This window comes from Thalassophryne amazonica, chromosome 5 (assembly GCF_902500255.1).
Source record: "Thalassophryne amazonica chromosome 5, fThaAma1.1, whole genome shotgun sequence".
Lineage (NCBI taxonomy): Eukaryota > Metazoa > Chordata > Actinopteri > Batrachoidiformes > Batrachoididae > Thalassophryne > Thalassophryne amazonica.
The window spans coordinates 42,735,585-42,760,903 of record NC_047107.1 but is presented as its reverse complement, the minus strand read 5'-3'; positions in this window follow the sequence as shown (position 1 = coordinate 42,760,903).

Here is a 25,319-nt window from a genome sequence, read left to right as displayed (position 1 = left end):
CACCTCCGGTAGAGCTTCCCTGTGGAGGCTGGGGCCATTGAATCAGAATAGGCAATGTTCAAAGATTCAGTTGATGAAGCTGCAGCGGGGAGCTCTGGCCTTAAGGTCTTAAGTGCCTCAAGGGGCGGCAACCCTCGAACACTGTGGTGGACACCGGTGGCCACCGCAGACGTCCGACTGAAGAAGGAGTCCTTCCGGGATGTTATCTCGGAGGACTCCAGAGGCAGTTGCAGGTTACTGACAGGTCTGAAGGACAGCAGCCTCTGCTGTGGGGGAGGCAAAGCAGTGGGTGTGGGAGGAGTTCGGAACAACCATGGAGAAGGACTTTCGGTCGGCACCAAGGTGCTTCTGGCGGACCGTGAGGCACCTCAGGAGGGGAAAACGGGGAACCATCCAAGCTGTCTACAGTAAGGATGGGACTCTGTTGACCTCAACTGACGATGTAATCCGGCGCTGGAAGGAACACTTTGAGGAACTCCTGCATCAGACCGGAGTGCCCTCTATAGTAGGGGAAGAGCTAGAAGCTAATGGAGGATTTTCATCAATTTCCCTGGTGGAAGTCACTGAGGTAGTCAAACAACTCCGCAGTGGCAAGGCCCTGGGGGTTGATGAGCTCCGTCCAGAAATGCTGAAGGCTCTGGGTGTGGAGGGATTGTCTTGGATGAGATGTCTCTTCAACACTGTGTTGAGGTCTGGGACAGCGCCTAAGGAGTGGCAAACTGGGGTGGTGGTCCCCATATTTAAAAACGGGGACCAGAGAGTGTGTGCCAACTACAGGGGCATCACACTACTCAGCTTCCCTGGTAAAGTCTACTCCAGGGTGCTGGAAGGGAGGGTTCGGCTGATAGTCAGATCCAGATTGAGAGCTGATCCTCAATCCGGATCAGATCTGGATCAAACTTTGAAGAGGAACAATGCGGGTTCCATCCTGGTCGTGGAACAACCGACCAGCTCTTTACTCTCACAAGGATCCTGGAGGGTGCCTGGGAGTATGCCCACCCAGTCTACATGTGTTTTGTGGACTTGGAGAAGGTGTATGATGGGGTACCCCGGGAGATACTGTGGGAGGTGCTGCAGGAGTATGGAGTGAGGGGGTCCCTTCTCAGGGCCATCCAATCTCTGTACTTGCAAAGCAAGAGCTGTGTTCGGGTGCTTGGCAATAAGTTGGACTCGTTTCCGGTGAAGGTTGGCCTCCGCCAGGGCTGCTCCTTGTCACCAATCCTGTTTGTGATATTCATGGACAGGATATTGAGGCATAGTTGGGGGGAGGAGGGTTTCACTGCTTTTTGCAGATGATGTGGTCCTGTTGGCTTCACTGGCCGGTGACCTCCAACACTCACTGGACTAGTTCGCAGCTGAGTGTGAAGCGGCTGGGATGAGGATCAGCACCTCTAAATCTGAAGCAGGAAACCGATGGATTGCCTACTCTGGGTAGGGAATACGACCTTGCCCCAAGTGAAGGAGTTCAATTACCTCGGGGTCTTGTTCACAAGTGAGGGGATGATGGACCGTGAGATTGGCCGGAGAATCAGCGCAGCAGGGGCAGCATTGCATTCTCTCTGCCGTACTGTTGTGATGAAAAGGGAGCTGACCCAAAATGCGAAGCTCTCGATCTACTGGTCAATCTTTGTTCCTACTCTCACCTATGGTCATGAGGGTTGGGTCATGACCGAAAGAACTACATTGTGGGTGCAAGCGGCCAAAATGGGTTTCCTCAGGAGGGTAGTGGTGTCTCCCTTAGCGATAGGGTGAGAAGTTCGGTCATCCATGGGGAGCTCAGTGTAGAGTTGCTGCTCCTTCACGTTGAAAAGAGCCAGCTGAGATGGTTCGGGCATCTGGTAAGGATGCCTCCTTACCAGATGTCTTCCAGGCATGTCCATCTGGGAGGAGACCCCAGGGAAGACCCAGGACTAGGTGGAGAGATTATATCTCCACACTGGCCTGGGAACGCCTCGTGATCCCCCAGTCAGAGATGGTCAATGTGGCCCAGGGAAGGGAAGTCTGGGGTCCCCTGCTGGAGCTGTTTCCCCCGCGACCTGAACCCAGAAAAGCAGTTGAAGATGAGTGATGAGATGAGAATAATAACCTTTATTTCATCAGATAAAAGCCCATTGAGATCGAAACCTCTTTTACAAGGGTGACCTGGCCAAGACAGGTTAACATCATCATGAGAACGTTAACAAATAAATACAAGGAATATACAGAAAAAAAACAAGCAGCTTGGTCATTGTAACAATGTTTAGGATAAAACAAATTATAATTTAAAAACACAGGCACTATGCAAAAAAATTCCGTTCGCAATCTCTTAAAATAGAGTGGAAGGCCTTTAAAGAAATCAAGCCAGACAGTTTCAAATCAGATTGCAGAACATTCCAAACAGAGGGAGCAGAGAAACTAAAAGCTTTCTGTACCATTTCAGTGTGAACACAACAAAAGCATAGCCTGTCATTCAAGCACAGAGCATAACGGTTTTCACATCTCCGAAGTAAATAGATAAAAAGATTGGAACCAGTCCATGAAGAGTCTTGTAAACCAGAGTCATCCAATGTGTATATGGCCTAACGGTCAAAGAGGGCATGCCAGCATTGGCATACAACTCACAGTGGTGTCTGAGGCAGCTACAACCAGTGATCAATCAACTTCAATCAACTTTTTTTTATATAGCGCCAAATCACAACAAACAGTTGCCCCAAGGCGCTTTATATTGTAAGGCAAGGCCATACAACAATCATGAAAAACCCCAACGGTCAAAACGACCCCCTGTGAGCAAGCACTTGGCAACAGTGGGAAGGAAAAACTCCCTCTTAACAGGAAGAAACCTCCAGCAGAACCAGGCTCAGGGAGGGGCAGTCTTCTGCTGAGACTGGTTGGGGCTGAGGGAAAGAACCAGGAAAAAGACATGCTGTGGAGGGGGGCAGAGATCGATCACTAATGATTAAATGCGGAGTGATGCATACAGAGCAAAAAGAGAAAGAAACAGTGCATCATGGGAACCCCCCCACAGTCTACGTCTAAAGCAGCATAACCAAGGGATAGTCCAGGGTCACCCGATCCAGCCCTAACTATAAGCCTTAGCGAAAAGGAAAGTTTTAAGCCTAATCTTAAAAGTAGAGAGGGTATCTGTCTCCCTGATCTGAATTGGGAGCTGGTTCCACAGGAGAGGAGCCTGAAAGCTGAAGGCTCTGCCTCCCATTCTACTCTTACAAACCCTAGGAACTACAAGTAAGCCTGCAGTCTGAGAGCGAAGCGCTCTATTAGGGTGATATGGTACTACGAGGTCCCTGAGATAAGATGGGACCTGATTATTCAAAACCTTATAAGTAAGAAGAAGAATTTTAAATTCTATTCTAGAATTAACAGGAAGCCAATGAAGAGAGGCCAACACGGGTGAGATATGCTCTCTCCTGCTAGTCCCCGTCAGTACTCTAGCTGCAGCATTTTGAATTAACTGAAGGCTTTTTAGGGAACTTTTAGGACAACCTGATAATAAAGAATTACAATAGTCCAGCCTAGAGGAAATAAATGCATGAATTAGTTTTTCAGCATCACTCTGAGACAAGACCTTTCTGATTTTAGAGATATTGCGTAAATGCAAAAAGGCAGTCCTACATATTTGTTTAATATGCGCTTTGAATGACATATCCTGATCAAAAATGACTCCAAGATTTCTCACAGTATTACTAGAGGTCAGGGAAATGCCATCCAGAGTAAAGATCTGGTTAGACACCATGCTTCTAAGATTTGTGGGGCCAAGTACAATAACTTCAGTTTTATCTGAGTTTAAAAGCAGGAAATTAGAGGTCATCCATGTCTTTATGTCTGTAAGACAATCCTGCAGTTTAGCTAATTGGTGTGTGTCCTCTGGCTTCATGGATAGATAAAGCTGGGTATCATCTGCGTAACAATGAAAATTTAAGCAATACCGTCTAATAATACTGCCTAAGGGAAGCATGTATAAAGTGAATAAAATTGGTCCTAGCACAGAACCTTGTGGAACTCCATAATTAACTTTAGTCTGTGAAGAAGATTCCCCATTTACATGAACAAACTGTAATCTATTAGACAAATATGATTCAAACCACCGCAGCGCAGTGCCTTTAATACCTATGACATGCTCTAATCTCTGTAATAAAATTTTATGGTCAACAGTATCAAAAGCAGCACTGAGGTCCAGCAGAACAAGCACAGAGATAAGTCCACTGTCCGAAGCCATAAGAAGATCATTTGTAACCTTCACTAATGCTGTTTCTGTACTATGATGAATTCTAAAACCTGACTGAACCTCTTCAAATAGACCATTCCTCTGCAGGTGATCAGTTAGCTGTTTTACAACTACCCTCTCAAGAATCTTTGAGAGAAAAGGAAGGTTGGAGATTGGCCTATAATTAGCTAAAATAGCTGGGTCAAGTGATGGCTTTTTAAGTAATGGTTTAATTACTGCCACCTTAAAAGCCTGTGGTACATAGCCAACTAACAAAGATAAGTTGATCATATTTAAGATTGAAGCATTAAATAATGGTAGGACTTCCTTGAGCAGCCTGGCAGGAATGGGGTCTAATAAACATGTTGATGGTTTGGATGAAGTAACTAATGAAAATAACTCAGACAGAACAATCGGAGAGAAACAGTCTAACCAAATACCGGCATCACTGAAAGCAGCCAAAGATAACGATACATCTTTGGGATGGTTATGAGTAATTTTTTCTCTAATAGTCAAAATTTTGTTAGCAAAGAAAGTCATGAAGTCATTACTAGTTAAAGTTAATGGAATACTCATAAGGCATCATAAGGAATCATAAGGCACAATGATACAGTGGGGTCAGGGACTGCAGACAACTGGTTGAAGCGCACATATACACAACACTGCTGTAGTCCAGAAAGGGCAAGAATTTGGAGATCAAGTGATAAAGATTAATTTTAAAAGAAAGCTTCATGTCAGTAGTTAATCCCAAATACTTGAAACTGCTGTCTAGCTTGAGAGTTTTACCTTGAGCAGTTTTAACTGATGGTATATTCTCCAAGGAAATGGGTGACTTTGAGAAAAACATTATTTTGGATTTTTATGCATTCAAGACCAGTTTGAACTTCTCCAGATGGCACTGCACTCCATCAAAAGTGGACTGTATAAATTTGAATGCCTTGATTCTAGAAAGTCCTTCCAACTTTTGAAATACTATTGCCAAAATGCAGGATTTTGAAATAGGTCTGTAATTATTAACATTTGAAGGTTCACCTCCTTTTAGCAGTGGGACGACAAAAGCAGATTTCCAAACATGAGAGAGTTTGTTTGTGCTTAGGCTCAAATTAAAAATACTAGTTCTGCAGCCAACTTTTTTAAAAAATAGATGCAAACCATCAGGACCAGTTGTTTTTTTTGTTTGTTTGTTTGTTTTTTAGTTTAGTTTTCATTGTAGAGCAGCGAGGAGGGAGGTTTGGGGAGGCGTGGCCATGAAGGGAAGCTTTGTTTTGAGCCTGAAAATAGAGCTAGTGTGACATCTAGTAGGAGAAAAATAATTTACTGTGGATCACCTTTAAATCAAATCTGTGGCCTTTTTAGAAATGCAGACATAGTAGACATATTGTATGGTGATTTTGGTTAAATTGGACATCTCAGAACAAACTAGAGCATCGCACTTGCAGAATGCAAACCTCCACCAAAACTATTTTTTTTGGAAAAAATTCTCAAGGTCAAAGTCCTATTGGCTTCACAGGCTAAACTAGATGTGATCAAATGTCAGTAGTATGTATTTAGTTCATGCACTTGAATCAAAGTTTTATTTTTCTGGTGCTGTCGGGTTTTTTTTTTTTTTTTTTACTTTTTCAGTTTCTGAATTCTTTTTCAGATAATTTTCACAGAACATTGGTTGCCTTACTAGTCACAATTTGTCATTTCTTTTTGGCACTTGGTTTCTGACTGATAACTGAAAGATAGACAAATGGGCATAAAATTGGAACCTCCATTTTTGGTGGTGTGCATAAATCTATAACAGAAAAATGAGAACGACTGAGGCACTTTTAATTGATATATAATGTAAAAAGTTCACCAAATGGGCTTTTCAATATTAAATTCCAATAAAATCCACAATCCAGATCAGATCTGGATCAAACTTTGTCAGGAGATAGTGAGTGTCAGTCTGCACCTCACTTTCAAATATGAGAGTGACTGGGGCATGTTTGATTATGATATAATGTAATATATATATTAAATGGTGTTTTCAATGTTAAATTTAAATTGACACAGAATCTGTAATCTGGATCAGATCCAGTGTAACAGTATATCTTCCCCTTTGGATCCTCGGATAAAATTAAGGAAATTAAGAATCCAAACTACTGCAAAAAGTCATTGTGTTTCTGTTAAAGGTGTTAACATCTGGAAGAACTGTCCTGACAATATTAAAGTACTGGGTACTTTAGTTGGCTTCAAAAGGCATTACAAGAGTAATAAAATTGCTTGCTATAGTTTGAAGACTTAGGTTTATCAAGTTTTGTTAATGCTTTCAGGCTTGTGTGTTGTGTGCCATTGTTTGTCTGGTAGTTATTTTTATAGTATAAGGGGTGGGTATTTATAAGATTTGTGTCATGCCCGGCAGGTGCCAGGCACCCGAAGTGTTTGGACCCAAAATGCAAACTCTCGGACTACTGGATGTAGAAGTACTCATGGTCTTTAATTCAGGCTCTGGTTCGGTACACAGGTGATCAGTCGGCGAGGCAGAAGCACAAACAGGGTCAGGCAAAAACGCAGTCATGGGCAAGCAGGGTTCAAAGGCACGAGCAGACACAGACATCATGGGCAAGGCAAAAGGCGCAGTCAAAAAACACAAGGCAGGATCTGGATACACGGCAAAAACAGGACTAGACAAAGCGCTGGTGAGTGTACAAAGACAACAAACGAGCAAGGGTGTGGTGGCTGGGTGGAGACTAAATAGGACAGGAGTTAACTAGGTGCACATGAGGAACAATCAAGAAGGAGGCCTGGCTAGTGAACGAAGATACTTCATTGTGCAAGACAGTGAGGGAGGACAACTTAAGGTGGAGTGAAGAAAAGACAAAGATATGTGAACAGGTGCACAGAGCGTGAGTGAAAGAAGACAAAGCAGACAGAGTTAAAGTGAGAGAAAAACATGACAGGTGCAGGATGTGAAGTGAACATAAATAACTGGGCGTGAGACAAGGACATGAAAGCAGGTGCAGGATGTGAAGTAGGAACAAGAGGCAAAAACAAAACTGAGCTACAACTGAATAGGAGTCAAACATGAACATGAGGACTAAACTAGACAAGAACTGGCAACACGGACTAGAATATGAGACATGGAGCTAAATACTAAAATGACATTAAACATAAACTGACTAAAGAAAACTAGGCAGTAAGACAAACCATAAGAAGAAGCAGTGAACAAACAAACAAATAATAACAAATAATAACAAACAAATCTTGACATAACAGTACAACAAATATTATAACCAAGAAGAACAAGAGATAACTAAACAATGACTGAAAACTAGAAAAGAGTGAAAGGCCAAAGTAAAAAGTAACAAAGAAAACAAAGTGACAAAACAGAAAATAACCATATGATGAAAATGAAATACCTAGTGAATCATTTTTTAAAAAGTGGCAAGAAAAACATGACAGAAAAACACATGATGAAAATAATAACTAATAAATCAAAGGCACAGCAGACAGGAAACCAGGAAAAGGGGAAAAATAAGGGTTCAACGCCCTGACCTGGCCCAATTCCTGACAATTTGCTTCTGCCCTCACCCTTTTGGTCACACGGGCTTGTTGTTGAGTTGTTTTGTTATGAGTTTTTGTTATTGTTGATTTGTGTGCCGAATAAATACATTCATTCATTCATTCACACAGGTCAGGATATCTTACCTCCCACCCCATCATGGTCTATCATATTTCAGGTTGTCAATCAGGTCCATATATTTGTAGAGTATATTTGGAAGGGGGGTTTAAAGATACTTCAGAATAGGAAACATTACTATTGTAGAGAGCTATAGATACATACAGAAAGAATGCCAATATCGTTCACTGTCAATCAAACTGTGCTTTATCTGGAACCATAAAACATCCATGAGAAATAGAGTTTAAAGGTTGCTCTATCCTGATTGGGCCTTATCAAGGTTTGGGTAAGCTTTAATCAGTGCTGCCTTGTAGGAATGTTGCCTTTCAGGGGTGGGGGGGAAGATTTCCAGGGTTGGGGGGGGGGATATACTGTTACACCGGATCAAACTTTGTCAGTTGATAAAGGATACCATCCTACATAACACTCTCAAAAAAACTGATCTTTTTTGAGTTATGAATTTTTGAATATTCATTCAATGTTAAAGATAGGGATTTTTCCTGACTTTGATCTTTGACCTTGAAAACTGAATCAGTTCTTGCCTATCAGGATATGACTCTTCAGTAAAAAAAAAAAAAAAAAAAAATTCATAACAATATATCAAAAAATGTGGGTGCCAGGCTGTTCACAAACAGACAAACAAACAAACTGGGGTGAAAAGATAAACTCCTTCAAGTTCATTCATGGAGGTAACAAAACAATACAAAAAACAAACAAATAAAAAACAAAATGAAAGTTGCCTTAAGGGGTGCAGCCTGTGAGTCAAGAACAAAGAAGGTTCCAACATACACATCCTCCGAGGGCCTTACTAAACCAGGAAGCAGTAGTTCAGTTGCTTTAACCTCAAAATTATTATCAGTTGCACAATGAAGGTATTTTTTTCTTACTTGTTGGTTGAGGATTGTTATTTATTTAATTGTAGTTTTAAGACTTCACACTCAGATCATTTGTTCAAGGACCCAAAAATAAACAAGGATTGCTGGAAATCTTTGTCCTGACTGAGAGGCCAGATGTCACTTTGTCAGTCTGGACTAAGATCAGAGACTTGACAACAAACCCCTACCCTTCATCTGACCTTCTGTCTCTCCCAGTCAGTACACACCCAGTTTTTGGGCACCTGGCCTCTTTGGTCTGCACACCGGGTGTCTGAATCCCTGTCGGCCATTGCCGTGCTATGAATAGTCACTGGCATATGCTCGGTGCTGTCAGCTGGGCTCTGGCACGTGTAGCTCATGTCAGTGCGACCACAGTGCAGAGCTTCTCACTGGCGTCACTGTTCAGACAGCACATTGGGGTCGCCATGGAAACAGGGATGAGCACAGATACCTCTGCCCTGGCATCCACTGATTGTGTTCACCAAACTCTGATATCTTTGTTTTTCTGACTGTGTTGTCTTGTTCCATAACCCATCTGTCCTTCTGTTCTGTCTCTTTTATGGGTGTCTGACGTCTGGCAGGCTGCTGGAGATTTGGGATTCCATTCAGATAGTGTTATTCGGTCACTGTCCTGCTTTGCACTGATGACACACACACACACACAACTGCATAAACAAGAACACTTTATGTGTGATTTAAGCTCCAGTAAGTCATTATAGTAGGGTGCAAAAAATCTAGGCAGCTTAGAGTTTATAGTGGCAGTTATGTTTAAATACACCTTGGTTGAAAAAGTTCCTAACTCAGTTCTCTACTGCACATATTCTATTTATACAACAATATGCCTGTGAAACCAATTACAATATCTACTTTACTTCCAAGTTATTCAATAATAATAGCAACAAGACTGGCTGACTTCAGCTTTTGTTCACAGTGTCAGATTTTCAGCTGGTGAGCAGTTTACCTATGGTGTATCTGGAAAGTATTCACAGCGCTTCACTTTTTCCACATTTCGTTATATTACAGCTTTATTCAAAAATGGATGAAATTCATTTTTTTCCTCAACATTCTACACACAATACCCCATAATAACAATGTGAAAAACGTTTTTTTTTAAGATTTTTGCAGATTTATTAAAAAAAAAATAAAGCATATGTACATACTCGTAAGTATCCACAGCCTTTGCCATGGAGCTCAAAATTGAGCTCTGGTTCATCCTGTTTCCACTGATCATCCTTGAGATGTTTCTACAGCTAAATTGGAATCCATCTGGGCAGTGGCGGCTGGCCCATAGGGGGCGCTAGGGCGCTGCCCTCCTAGATGTGGAAGGGAAAAGTCATTATATATATATATATATATATATATATATATATATATATATATATATATATATATATATATATATATATATTTAAAAAGTATTATCAATGTCAGTTTTACTTAATAGTATGTGCCTACATGTAATATGAATGATTAAAACAACACTTCCTCCAACTGACTCTCATTCAACAGTGCATTTCCACCGACAGAAGCAGAGAACGTATCGTTCCTCGTCTTGGGCGCTCACTCAAAGCGCCCTTGAAGTGCAGCGAAATAACCAATTGTATGTAGTTGCTAGGGAAAATTAATAAATAGCTGGCAAATCAACATTGCCAAAATTAATGGCTTTGGGACGCTGGAATTTTAACCCTTGCTACAAAAATGCGGGAACGTTAGATTGCTACAGTCAGTGATACACGTGACGCTGCTGCTGTCAGTCAGTCAGGAAGAGATGATGGTGACGACGACATTTGGGTTATATTTATTTATTTTTATTTTGTCTCCGTGTGTTTTGCTGGAGTAAGTTGAAGAACTCTTCGGAGGTTTAAAACGGGACAAAACTAATCAAATCAATGACACCAAAGTTTGGCGGGGATCCTTTTGGAGGCGCATGGAGGTGCGCACATCAGATCTTTCTCGTAGTTTAATGACAATTGCACATCCCGGTTGGAGGAGAGACGTTTGTCTGACTCGTGATAAACCGTGTCAGGCTTCATTCACACTGTCAGCGCGCACACATCACGGAGGTTGCTGATCTGCGCTCTTTACTGCGGGGTGGAAAGGAGCGCATCCACCTCTGCCAGCTGCAGACTGACTCCTCTGGATCCACTTCAGCTCAGGTGAGCTGACGAGCTGCTCGGATTTATTCCCGAATGTTGCTCCTGGTGTGGAAACGAGGATGAAAATTTAAGATAAAACGAATGAGTGATGTTTTTTTTGTTTGTTTTAGGGGGTCAAAGCTGTAATCTTTTTTGAGACAGCAGACCAGTTATAATGGTAATAGGGGAGGCCGGGGCTGTTTGTAACAGTGTTCAAAGCTGCAGCCGTGCTGGTATTTTGATTTCACTTTACACGTTATGAGGATCAGTTCACAGAAGTGAAATATTCTTTGGAGTATTCCACACTCTAAAACAAATTATTTGCTCAGTTTAAAAACAAAACCCTAAAATAGCAATTTGCATGTTTTTTAAAGTAGACCTGCATTGAAATAAAGGTGGTCAGATTTCAGAAAGAAATAGCTGATATGTATTTATAAGACCCTTGTGAATGCAGTAAAGTAAATCTGTAAGCCCAAATTTGTAATTCAGCGGAGAAATCTTAGTTTAAAAGTGACAAATTTGCACCTAAAATTTAGCCCTCTGTGAAAACAGTTTGTACAGCCGTATCATTTCCATGACGTCAGGGACGAGACGACGCGCTCCCGCCTTCAGTGCGATCCCGCATTGAAATTGATTTTATCTGTTAGTAATGTTACTTATACATGTCCTGGTTTCAACATCCAAAAGTAAGCTGCAATGAATGTGAGATACAGATCTGTGTGCTCAGATCAGCAACGACTTCGACAGCGGGCGCCGTTCTTCCTCTCCCGCTCTCTGCCTCCGCTGCGCTTATTAAGTCTGCGGGCTTGTTAACAAGCTCATTAACAAGCTCGTTAACCGACGACGCGGGCCACTCACACCGCCCGTGTCTGCTTTGCAGTTGGTGTTGTGCCAGATTCAGCGCACAACACCAGCATCACCTCTCTGTCTACTAAATGGAGCTGCAGCACACTTGGCACAAGTCCTGAGATTACGCTCGCTGTTTTAATGCGAAGCGGCCGGTACACCTGTTGCTGCAAGGACAGACTTCTTGCGGCAAAATCCACAGCACCGCACGTCTCGGCAATCGGAGCCCCAGAGCTCCATGGACGCTGAGAGAGGTTTATATATTTTTAATGACTGGGATTCATTGCGGGTCTCGCCTCCATATCCCGCGATGGTACCGTAGGCGAAAGACAGTAGATTTTCATTGCGACACCACTCAATCAAACGGGCGTATGAAAAAGTCCCCCAAAATAATTTTCAAGCACAAATAAAAGAAATGTGTACTCACCAAACGTGCCGCAATGTTGGGAAAGTGTAGTGACACGGACCCACAACAGGGGGCGCAAATGAACGGTCAATAGATGAGCCAAAATATAACAATTTAATGTTGTGAATGTGCACAACGAACATACAGACAATCTCAGAATATCACAACAGTCAATACAAAAAGGTGATGTGTGGGCAGGCTCGAGGATAGAAGACGTCTGTCCTGAGGAGAGCCGGAACCACACGATTTCCGCCGCCCCAGAACCTGGTGAATACTGGAGCCGCCAAGTCCCGAATTCCCAGGTGATCACCGTCCCCGACTGTCGGATCTGGTACTGCTGGCGAAGAACAAAGACAGTCAAGTGTGGGTGTGTGTACACCCAGTAACAATAACGGTGGGAATGCCACCTCCACCTCACACTCAGCGCGTTGCAGCGGTCTCAGCTGAAAAGGAGCGCCGTCTTGCACAGCCTCCTCAAAAACGACCGGTTCTCCTGCAAACACTCACAATAAACAGATTTACAAAAGGCTGAGGATATTACCTCCAATGAAGTATGATATCTCGGCAACGAGGTGGAGATGACGTCTGGTCTTTATGGAGTGAGATGATGTTGAGTAGATGGGTGACAGCTGTCAAGAGGTAATGAGCGACAGCTGTCACCCCCGGCTGTGTCCATGGCGGCAGCGCCCTCTCGTGCCTGAAGCCCGCACTTCAGGCAGAGCGCCCACTGGTGGTGGGCCAGCAGTACCTCCTCTTCTGGCGGCCCACACACAACACGCAAGACAATATGAAGTTTTAAAAAAAGTAGATCCTTCCGTATAAGACAAGAAAAAGGTGCAGATGCAAACTGACGTAAATCCACAAATTACAGTTGGCGCAATGCATGCTGGGAGAGGGTCTTGTCCGTGACGTCTCGGCAGCGTCCATGATGAGAGGGACAATTTGCAGAGGGCTAAATGTTAGCTGTAAATTTGTCATTTTCAAATGAAGATTTCTCCGTTGAATGACAGATCTGGACTTGCAGATTTACTTTACTACATTCAGAAGGATCTCATGTGTAAATGTAAGTCATTTTTTGGTCCAAAGATCTGACTGCATTTATTTCAATGCAGGTCTCCTTTTTTAAAGAAATTCTAACTCAGCCACTGAGTACATATAAGACACTTATAGTAAGACAAACCCAGGTTTAGCAATGCATTTAATTAATTGGTTTTGTATACTTAATTTGCTTTGTTCTCTACACTGCTGTGAAGGCCCCAATAAGCAGAGTGGCCTCCATCATCCATAAATGGAAGAAGTTTGGATCTACCAGGACTCTTCCTAGAGCTGGTTGCCCATCAAAACTGAGCGATCAGGGGAGTCACCAAGGGAGGTGACCAAGAACCCGATGGTCACTCTGTCAGAGCTCCAGCATTTCTCTGTGAAGAGAGGAGAACCTTCCAGAAGGACAACCACTTCTGCAGCAATCCACTAATCAGGCCTGTATGGTAGATTGGCCAGACACAAGCCACTCCTTAGTAAAAGGCAAATAGCAGCCTGCCTGGAGTTTACCAAAAGTCACCTGAAGGACTCTAAAACCATGAGAAACAAAATTCTCTGGTCTGATGAGACAAAGACTGAACTCTTTGGAGTGAATGCCAGGCATCATGTTTGGAGAAAACCAGGCACCATCCCTACAGTGAAGCATGGTGGTGGCAGCATCATGCTGTGGGGATATTTTTCAGTAGCAGGAACTGGGAGACTAGTCAGGACTGAGGGAAAGATGAATGCAGCAATGTACAGAGACATCCTGGATGAAAACCTGCTCCAGAGCACTCTTGACCTCAGACTGGGGCAACGGCTCATCCTTTACCAGGATATATGACCCTAAGCACAAAGGAGTGGCTTCAGGACAACTCTGTGAATGTCCTTGAGTGGCCCAGCCAGTGCCCAGACCTGAATCCGACTGAACATCTCTGTAGAGATCTGAAAATGACTGTTAACTAACGATCCCCATCCAACCTGATGGAGCTTGAGCGGTGTTGCAAAGAGGAATGGGCAAAACAGCCTAAAGATATGTGTGCCAAGCTTGTGACGTCATATTCTAGAAGACATGAGGCTGTAATTGATGCCAAAGGTGCATCAACAAAGTACTGAGCAAAGGGTGGGAATACTTACAGTGCATGTCATTTCTTAGTTTTTTTATTTTTTATTTTTAATACATTTGCAAAAATTTCAGCAGGTGGTCTGCGCTGTGTCAGCCTGATCCCATCAGATCTCAGAAGCTAAGCAGAGCAGGATCTGGTTAGTACTTGGATGGGAGATCTCTTTGGAACACCAGCAGCTGTGTGTGTTTCTCCAGATGAAACTGGAGTTGCGTCAGGAAGGGCATCCGGCATAAAGCCTGTGCCAGTTACCAATGCGGATCTGGCTGTATCCGCTGTGGCAACGCCGAACAGAACCGGGACCAGCTGAATGAACAACATTTGCAAAAATTTCACCCCCAAAAATTCATGTTGTCATTGTGGAATGTTGTGACATGAAGGAAAGTTGAAGGAATGTTGAAGGAAAAAATTATTTATTCCATTTTGAAATAAGGCTATAATGTAACAAAATGTGGAAAAAGTGAAGTGCTGTGAATACTTCTGGGATGCACTGTAAGTCGAGAAGCATCCCTATTTAAACAGCATGAGGGATTGCACAACTTTGGATGTCCACAAATTAAGCTCATCCTTCAAACCCACCTCAAAAAGATTCATAGTACTGCAAGCAACTACAACCCCTGGCAAAAATTATGGAATCACCGGCCTCGGAGGATGTTCATTCAGTTGTTTAATTTTGTAGAAAAAAAGCAGATCACAGACATGACACAAAACTAAAGTCATTTCAAATGGCAACTTTCTGGCTTTAAGAAACACTATAAGAAATCAAGAAAAAAAGATTGTGGCAGTCAGTAACGGTTACTTTTTTAGACCAAGCAGAGGAAAAAAATATGGACTCACTCAATTCTGAGGAATAAATTATGGAATCACCCTGTAAATTTTCATCCCCAAAACTAACACCTGCATCAAATCACATCTGCTTGTTAGTCTGCATCTAAAAAGGAGTGATCACACCTTGGAGAGCTGTTGCGCCAAGTGGACTGACATGAATCATGGCTCCAACACGAGAGATGTCAGTTGAAACAAAGGAGAGGATTATCAAACTCTTAAAAGAGGGTAAATCATCACGCAATGTTGCAAAAGATGTTGGTTGTTCACAGTCAGCTGTGTCTAAACTCTGGACCAAATACAAACAACATGGGAAGGTTGTTAAAGGCAAACATACTGGTAGACCAAGGAAGACATCAAAGCGTCAAGACAGAAAACTTGCACAACAAAACAAATGAGGAACGAATGGGAGGAAACTGGAGTCAACGTCTGTGACCGAACTGTAAGAAACCGCCTAAAGGAAATGGGATTTACATACAGAAAAGCTAAACGAAAGCCATCATTAACACCTAAACAGAAAAAAACAAGGTTACAATGGGCTAAAGAAAAGCAATCGTGGACTGTGGATGACTGGATGAAAGTCATATTCAGTGATGAATCTCGAATCTGCATTGGGCAAGGTGATGATGCTGGAACTTTTGTTTGGTGCCGTTCCAGTGAGATTTATAAAGATGACTGCCTGAAGACAACATGTAAATTTCCACAGTCATTGATGATATGGGGCTGCATGTCATGTAAAGGCACTGGGGAGATGGCTGTCATTACATCATCCATAAATGCACAAGTTTACGTTGATATTTTGGACACTTTTCTGATGTTTAAGGATGATGAAATCATTTTTCAAGAAGATAATGCATCTTGCCATAGAGCAAAAACTGTGAAAACATTCCTTGCAAAAAGACACATAGGGCCAATTTCATGACATAGGGTCAATGTCAGCGAGCAGATATGATTTGATGCAGGTGTTAGTTTTGGGGATGGAAATTTACAGGGTGATTCCATAATTTATTCCTCAGAATTGAGTGATTCCATATTTTTTTCCTCTGCTTGGTCTAAAAAAGTAACCGTTACTGACTGCCACAATCTTTTTTTTCTTGATTTCTTATAGTGTTTCTTAAAGCCAGAAAGTTGCCATTTGAAATGACTTTAGTTTTGTGTCATGTCTGTGATCTGCTTTTTTTCTACAAAATTAAACAACAGAATGAACATCCTCCGAGGCCGGTGATTCCATAATTTTTGCCAGGGGTTGTATACAGTTTATTAGACAAAAAAAAAACAAAAAACTTGGGACCACAGAGAGTCTTCATCCTTGAGGAAAAAGGTTCTTTTCTATTGGCATTATTTGCAATCATCTCAACTCTCTGTCATAATGGGGGCCAAATCTACTACACCATGGACTATAACTTTCTGTACATTATCTTGTTTTATTACAATGATCAACTTTAACTTGCCTCCTGAGTCTTTCTGGTAGAAGTGGTTTTATGACTTCACAAATGATGTCTCAAAACCTGCAGACCCAAGTATAAAACCTTGCAGTACATCTTTTAATTTTATTTATTTATTTTATTAGTATTTCAGGAATTGGTTTTATAACATTACAAAAGTCTGTACACACAATGTAACAATGACTTCTAGACCTAATTTTGTCACAAAGTTTGTCACAACTACAGTAACTGATGCCAAGTTTATTCATTTTTTTGAAGCTTCCGTTTCATTTTATCTTCTAATATTAGGTTAAATAAAGGTTAAATTAAAAAAATAAAATAAAAATGGCAAGAAATGCATTGTAGTGTAGGTTATTAGAAGACTCAGATTTGATGTATTCATTCAGAAATTTTCAACAGATGAATTCTCTAAACAGAACCAGGCATTCTCTATTACCCATCAGCTGTCAACCAATAAGAAACATGCACCTTCCCTAACCCAAACAAAATGAAGACATGAGTTACTCAAAGCCATGCCTCCTGCCCACTGGTGAGTGGCAATGTTTTGTTCTTTTAGAAATTGTCAATCATAGCATAATAGAGCTGAAAGCATGTAATGAGTATGGGCTCATAGTCCAGACGGGCAGATTTAATGTGACAGTAATTACATCCTACATTTTAAATGGCTTAGGAATTAAAACACATTATGTATGTGGTCCCCCATTTTAGGGGTCCAACAGTAATTGTACAAAAGGATACTGAGCTGTTTAACCATCATTTGGCCTGTTTTTGTCTCATTATTTCATAGGCAAGTTGGTGAAATCCCTGTCGCACCTTGATGATTTATCCAGCGTGTGCTGAGCATATTAAAAACTCTGGTATATACACTCTAACTAACTAACCATCTATCAGGTGGCAATCTTGTTATTTTGGTAGATCTGGTGCATAACAGCTCACCTTAAACAATAGTATTTGCCTGATTATAAGTTATTTTATTTTCTTTTAGTTACAATATGATAGAATTTGTTGGTTTTGAGTTATTCTCTGCACAACTTGGCTGCGATGGACTAACATACCCACTCATCTACATTTTTACTTGTCCACGTCCTACACTCTAAACAACACAAGGAACAATAATCATAGAAACACTTGAAGCAGATGATCCAGTTCCTCTCGCATTCGTTGTGTTCATTGTGATGCATGAAGGAAATAGCACAATATTACACTCAGAATTCAGATTATTTAGGTCTTTTTAGTACATCCATCAGGTGCCCTGAGGTAATGGCGAGATGGTGGTTATTCAAATTCTGTGAAGAAGGGAAAATCAAAACATGCGAGGATAACCTGAACCATCTTATGGACCTGCATGTCATCATAAATCCTATTCTAACAACTATGAAATAAGAGTTTTAGCTCCGTCACGTCTCCCTCACACATACAGTGTGTACTGTAGAGCTTTAATAAATTTCTTGTGATGTTCTGCAGTTAAATAAAGCATAAGTAACAGCAATTAAACAAGAGACAGACAGCTGAAGTTTAAACCAATCCAGCAAAGCGACAGTTTTTGAACTGCCTACTCAAGACAAAATTTGCAGTACTTAATGTTTGATGTAAATGAACTCCAAGACATATTCATTGACTTGAAAACAGTCATGCATCCATCTCCTGAGTTGTCTAAAAAAAAAAAAGTGGCTGTAAAAGTGATATTTGTATTTTAAAAGAATCATTGTATTTAGTTTGTTCAATTACTTACGGGCTCTGAAACTGGAGAGACTCTGTATACAAATGCTGTAATTCCTAAATAGTTAAAGGGGTATTTTCATGAAGCTGCTTGAATTAACGCTGAAATTCAACATTATGAGGCAAAAGTACAAAAATTGTGTCGCTGTCCAAAGACATATGGAAGTGACTCTATAAATGCGTGGGTTTGTAAGTGTGCACATTTGCATTGCTGTTGCGTGACACAAGAGCTGGGGTATGCATTGGCCAAAAGGGGCAATCAGTGGGGTAGTATTTTCACTTTTACCTTCAGTGCCTGTCCAAAAAAAAAAAAAAAAAAAAATTAAAATCAATGAATACTTTCCCCAGACAAAAGAATGCCATTTATGGTCTCAGACTATCATTATTAAATCAATAAAATTACACAAAATGACATGTATAGAAGAAAAAGGCATGACGGGGATGATGCCATAGAAGATTGAGGAATACTGAATCAAATTTTGTGAACACAGATATCCAAATGCATACTCAATTATTTATTGATCATTGTCAAATGAATGAACATAAGTACACATAGCAAATTAAATACTGACATGAACTGAATCATACATTGGTTGGTACTTTGTAACTTTGTACTGAATGTAGTAGTCTTGTAGTCAGTTGGCGATAATGCCTGTCCCCAGATTCCGTATTGACGCCTTTACGGTGTCAAATCTCGCACGTAATCACACTCTTGCTGGATAGGCCGAGGTTTCATTGTCAGTGTAAACAAGCGTTTATGGGTGGTGGACAAGCAACAAGCAACTTGTTTGCAACATTGCATCGTTATGGAGGTGACCGCAACCAAAATATGTATTTAGGTGTTTAACTAAGATAATCGTGAAACTTTAATGTGAGTTTTATTTTTTTTAAAAAGTGTTGCTGTTAGGGTTGCATGTCGGGAACCAGTTATTTTTGGGTAGCCTTTTCAATAGCCTTTTTGCTTAACGATTCCCTTATCAGTCCTTCAGAGTGGCCGTTGTTTTTGGGGGTGTTTGTCAGGAAAATTATAATTTCTCTACATTGATTACAGACCCTGCAGCGGGTCTGTATAATCAACCGTTTCTGCAGAGTGGCTTTGCTTTGAACCTTGAACCAACGAAGCAGTGCTTTGATCTTCGATCTGCTGCTTCCTTGGTTCTTTGTTTTATTTCGCTTTATCTTAATTTTTCCCTGCTAAAACCCTAAAGAGCATATGTCTGTGAGTAATATTTACCTTTTTTATGTTAAACTGACCTGTTATGGTCTTCTGAAACAGTTGATAGATGTGTTTTATAACTTAATTAAAAACGGGACCGATGCTAATGCGTTAGCATGTCTGTGGCATTTTCAATGTTAAAGTTAGCATTAAGTTGAGCCATTATCAAGGCTCCCTTCCCAGCGCACAAAGGATTCTGGAATGCTCTAAAATCATGAATTGTAAAGAGGGAGAGAATCCACGGCTTCCCCTGGTTGGGATGCCAAGGCTGATTCCCATTTACAATTAGGTGGACTGGGACAATGTACTGAAGTATCCTACCCAAGGACCGGTGGCAGCTGGTGGTATTGATTTTTAAGAGGGCATATCTTCACTTCTTCATGAAGGATTTGCTGCAGGGCGACATTACATTTCACTACGTGTACCTAACAAATTGACAACTGAGTGTATATTTTGGGCCAAACAGTAACCTTAGCATATCTGAGGGAAAGTTTGATGTTCAAATTAAAACTTAGCCTCAGGTCACATGATGATGAAAAGTTTACCACCTTCCATAGACTTTCATAGACTGGAACCCAGGAGGTTGGCTTTACTCTCACTAACCAAAATGAAAATACTGAAATGAAGTGTTGGAACACATTTGCATACTCCAAGCCAACCACACTTATTTCTTAATTATGTTGTCCTTTATTTTCCTTTTCCTCAATATACTGAGGGAGCAGCACCCGAGTGTCTTCTAATGACAAACTCAGGTCTGCACATTGGCAACCGAGCAACTTATCCCACTGAGCTAATGTGGACTGAATGTGCATCAATAATAATCATGCTCACCTCTAAAAATGTCCATGCCTAGATTTGTGTGTGTGTGTTTTTCTTTGGTGCCCCAGATAACCCCACGTGACATCTGTCCAGTTATTTTGCCTGAGTTTTCTTTCAATGCTGATTAAGAAAGTGTGTGTGCACTGAGGTGAATATCAAGATAGTCCACTCATAAGACCTGTGTGCTCTCTGCTGACACACTACCCGGTGTTTGATGGCAAAATTCATGTGTTTTGATTCCAGGTTGTGCTCTGAAGACACTCATTCATCTCTTTCATATTAACCCTATTAGCATTTGTGTTGATGGAGAACAACGATAAGGGTTGCCAGGATATTGGTGTTATTATTGCTGTGACTCTATTTTCAGACTCAATAACTCCCACACACACACTAGAAGTAATGAGACAGGTTTGTATGTGTGTGTGTGTGTGTGTGTGTGTGTGTGTGTGTGTGTGTGTGTGTGTGTGTGTGTGTGTGTGTGTGTGTGTGTGAGAGAGAGAGAGAGAGAGAGAGAGAGAGAGAGAGAGTCATGAATTAAAAGCAGCCAAATTTTGCACTTGCTGATAAAACAGGGGTCTCAAAAAGCTCTGACAGCATTCTTGTCTTTTCAGCAGATCCCATTAGGGCTCCCCACAGCAGATAAACTGTTTTTGTCATTTTTCCATCTCACCCTGTCCTCTGCATCTTCTTCTGTCACACCAACCATCTGCATGTCCTTCTTCACCACATCCATAAGCCTCCTCTTTGGCCTCCCTCTTCTCATCCTGCCTGCTGGCTCCATCCTCAGCATCCTTCTCCCTATATACCCTGGGTCCCTCCTCTGCACATGTCCAAACCATCTCAATCTCGCTTCTCTGACTTTGTCTCCAAACTGGCCTCCCTGTGCTGTCCCTCTGATATGTTCATTCTCGTCACACCAAAAGAAAATCGAAGCGTCTTCAGCTCTGCCTCCTGTCTTTTTAATAGTGCCACTATGTCTAACTGGTACAACATAACTGGTCTCACTACTGTCTTGAAAACTTGAAAACACTCTTGCAGACATCCTTCTGCCACAAATCACTCCTACCACCTTTCTCCACCCACTTCACCCTGCCTGTACTTTGTCACCTCTCCAATATACCCTCATTACTTTGGATAGGTTGATCCCAAGTATTTAAACTCATCTATTTGCACCTCTACTCCCTGTAACTGCACTACTCCACTGGACTACCTCTCATTCACACACATGTACTCAATCTTGCTCCTACTGACTTTCATTCCCCTTCTCTCCAGAGTGTATCTCCACTAGGGATGGGTATCGGGAACCGGTTCCTTTCAGGTATCATTAAGAAATGATTCGATCCACCGTCATCAATAACCTTTTGGTTAATGATTCCCTTATCGGTCCTTCAGAGTGGCCGTTGTTTATGGGGGTGTTTGTCAGGAAAATGATCATTTCTCTACACTGATTACAGACCCCGCAGCGGGTCTGTAATCAACTTTTCTGTAGCGTGGCTTTGCTTTGAACCTTGAAACAATCAAAGCAGTGATTCGCAGATTGAAGCAGTGCTTTGTTAGTTCATTGTTTTATTTCACTTTATCTTAATTTTTCCCCCAAAACCCCAAAGAGCATGTGTCTGTGAGTAATATTTACCTTTTTTTGTTAAACTGACCTGTTATGGTCTTCTGAAACAGTTGACAGATGTATTTCATAACTTAAAAACGGGACCGATGCTAACGTGTTAGCCTATCTGTGGTGTTTTCAATGTTAAAGTTAGCATTAAGCTGTTCGCATCTCAGCACGTTTGTGTGAATTTGTTTTCTGTATAATAATTAATGGCTCAGCGTTCGTTGAGTCAAATTGTAATTTTTTTATTTATTTTATTCATATATTAATAATAGCAACAACAATAATAATAGTAATAATAACTCATAATAACTAATAATACTACAATACAATTTTAGAGAAAGAGACAAAAAGAACCTAACCAAACAAAATTCAACAGAAAAGATAAAACCAACTAACAATGAACATCAATAAATATAGAAATAAATAACTGTTTCCTGTGAATACCTAGTGACTCTTAAACCTCCACTTCATCCCTGTTTTATTTAAGTTTAATGACAATTTGTTTTGGTCAAACCATATTTTCAATGTGTTAATTTCTTCAGTGATTTCCTCCAGAACTATCTGCCAAGCTGGAAAACTGCTGCATCCTAGTAAGAGCAGAATACTACTGGAATGAATTTGAATAAGGAAAGTTGTTTTTTTCTCACTAAATGGATGCTGCACTCACTGCAGTTTATTATCTGGAATAGTCCCAGATTAAATTTCAGAGCTTCTAGAATTAAAAAAAAAATTTTGTGTGGGTGGTTGGGGGGGGTAATTCTGCATTTCAGCTTTTTTGTTTTTCACCACTTTCACCCCTGAATATGTCAATCGCGAGTCACTTCTGTGCGGATTAAAGTCACTAACTGGGACTCCTGTCTTATTGCAAGAAAAAAATGAGAATTGTCCTCCGTTCTGTTCTCACAGCTCCAAACGCTGCGTGGCTCTCTGCTGAGTCAAGTTAGAACGATAGAGTCCAGTCGGAATTAATAACTTCAATGCAAAACACTGTTTGAATCAAATGACACCTCTTTCCAAACATTGTAATACAAGCTGCCATCGATCAAAACATTTTTTCCTCCCAAAATGAGACATCCTGCGCTGATGTGCAGCAGCCGGCTGAGCTCAGCTCAGAGGTATGGAGAGACATTCATGCCAAAATGTCTGAAAGGAAATGCTTTTGACAAAAACTACAGATTTTATTTAGTATTATTTATGTCCAGAGATCAAGCATCCAGTGACCAATTTAAAATGTTGTTGACACAGAAAACCTGTAAAGTCTACTTTTAGTGCACAGAAAATTCACAAGAGGTATTGATAAAGGAATCAATAAGGAATCGGATCGATAAGCGGAATCGATAATGGCATCGATATCGATAGAATCTTATCAATACCCATCCCTAATCTCCACATTTCCAGACTTGTCTCAACATGCTCTGTACGATATCTGTTAGAAAAGTAATGGACCTTTTTATTTTTTGCAAAAACCATATGGATTTGAATCATGTGTGATTGCATCAGCCAAGCTTGAACCTTCGTGTGCATGCGTGAGTTTTTCACGCCTGTTGGTTGCGTCATTCGCCTGTGAGCAGGCTTTGTGGGAGGAGTGGTCCAGCCCCCTCTGCGCATTTTCATTGTCAGGAAAATGGCAGAGCGACTGCCGCTTTGCTGCATCAAAATTTTTTCAGAAACTGTGAGAGACAGCCAGGTGGAAACCATTTGGAAAATTCAGATGGCTTTCTGTGAAGATCTTATGGGCATCACACAGATTAAGGAGCATTACAACTGGATTAAAGATGGCCCACAGCGGCTGAGGGCGCGCCACGCTTCGAGCGGCCATCGACAGGCTGAAACGACCAGATCATTTCCAAAGTGAAGGCTGTGCTGATCCGGGACGTCGTCTGACTACCAGAGAAATGGCAAGACAGCTGGACATAGCACTTTTTTGGCACATTACACAGTTACAGGAGATTTTGTAATGAAAGACGTGCGGTGGAATTCGCGCGTCAGGACGGAGCCGCGTAATGGCGCAGAACAAAAAGCACCTCCGTGTTGGAAGTCTCACGGGACATGCCCAGCTCTTCCACCATTCGGAATATTCAGACGGCTTTGGGTGGCTTTTCAGTCGAGTTAGTAGCCGAGAAATTGTCAAAGATCTGGGCATGTCACGACATGTCCTGTGAGACCAACACGGAGGTGCTTTCGTTCCGCGCCATTAGCGGCTCCGTCCACCGTGCTATGTCCACCTTTTCTGCCATTTCTCTGGTAGTCAGACGACGTCCCGGATCAACACAGCATTCAGTTTGGAAATGATCTGGTCATTTCAGCCTGTCAATCGCCGCTCGGAGCGCGGCGCACCCTCCGCCATTGTGTGCCATCTTTAAACCGGCTGTAACACTCCTTAATCTCTGTGATGCCCATAAAATTGTCCCTGAAAGCCATCTGAATTTAGCGAATGGTGTCCACCTGGCTGTCTCTCACAGTTTCTGGAAAAATTTGATGCAGCGCTGCCCCAGCCAGACATTTTCCTCACAATGAAAATCCGAGGAGGGGGGAGGACCAGTGCTCAAAGCCTGCTCACAGGCGAATGACGCAACCGACAGGCGTGAAAAAACTCAGGCATGCGCACGAGGGTTCAAGCTTGGCTGATGCAATCACACGTGATTCAAATCCATATAGTTTTTGCAAAAAATAAAAAGGTCCGATACTTTTCTAACAGACCTCGTACTCTCACTACAGATCACAAAGTCATCTGCAAACATCATAGTCCATGGAGACTCCTGTCTGATTTCATCTGTCAACTTGTCCATCGCTACTAAGAATAAGAAAGGTCTCAGAGCCAGTCCTTGATGTAATCTCACCGACATGTTAAATGCATCTGTCATTCCTACTGTGCATCTCACCACTATCACTCCAGACTTCCTCATACAATGCCACATCTCTTCTCTTGGCACCCCGTCATAAGCTTTCACTAAATCCACAAACACACAATGCATCTCCTTCTGCTCTTCTCTATACTTCTCCATCACCATTCTCAGCACAAAAATTGCATCTGTCATGCTCTTTCTCAACATGAAACCATATTTCTGCTCACAGATATTCACAACTTTTCTAACCCAACCATCGACTATTCTGTTACATGCTATCTAGATAGATCTTTGTCATTTGAGTGATGGATTGTATGTGTCAGGTCAGATTCATTATTTGTACCATAGTATGAATGACATCATGTCCATTTATTTTGGTACTATTTACTGTGCATTTGTTGCCCCATAGGGCAGCACAGTGGATTAGTGGTTAGCACTGTTGCCTCACAGCAAGAAGGTCATGGGTTCGATTCCCACCTGTGACCTTTCTGTGTGGAGTTTGCATGTTCTCCCCGTGTTTGCATGGGTTCTCTCCGGATGCTGTGGTTTCCTCTAACATCCAAAGACACGCAGATAGGTGGGTTGTA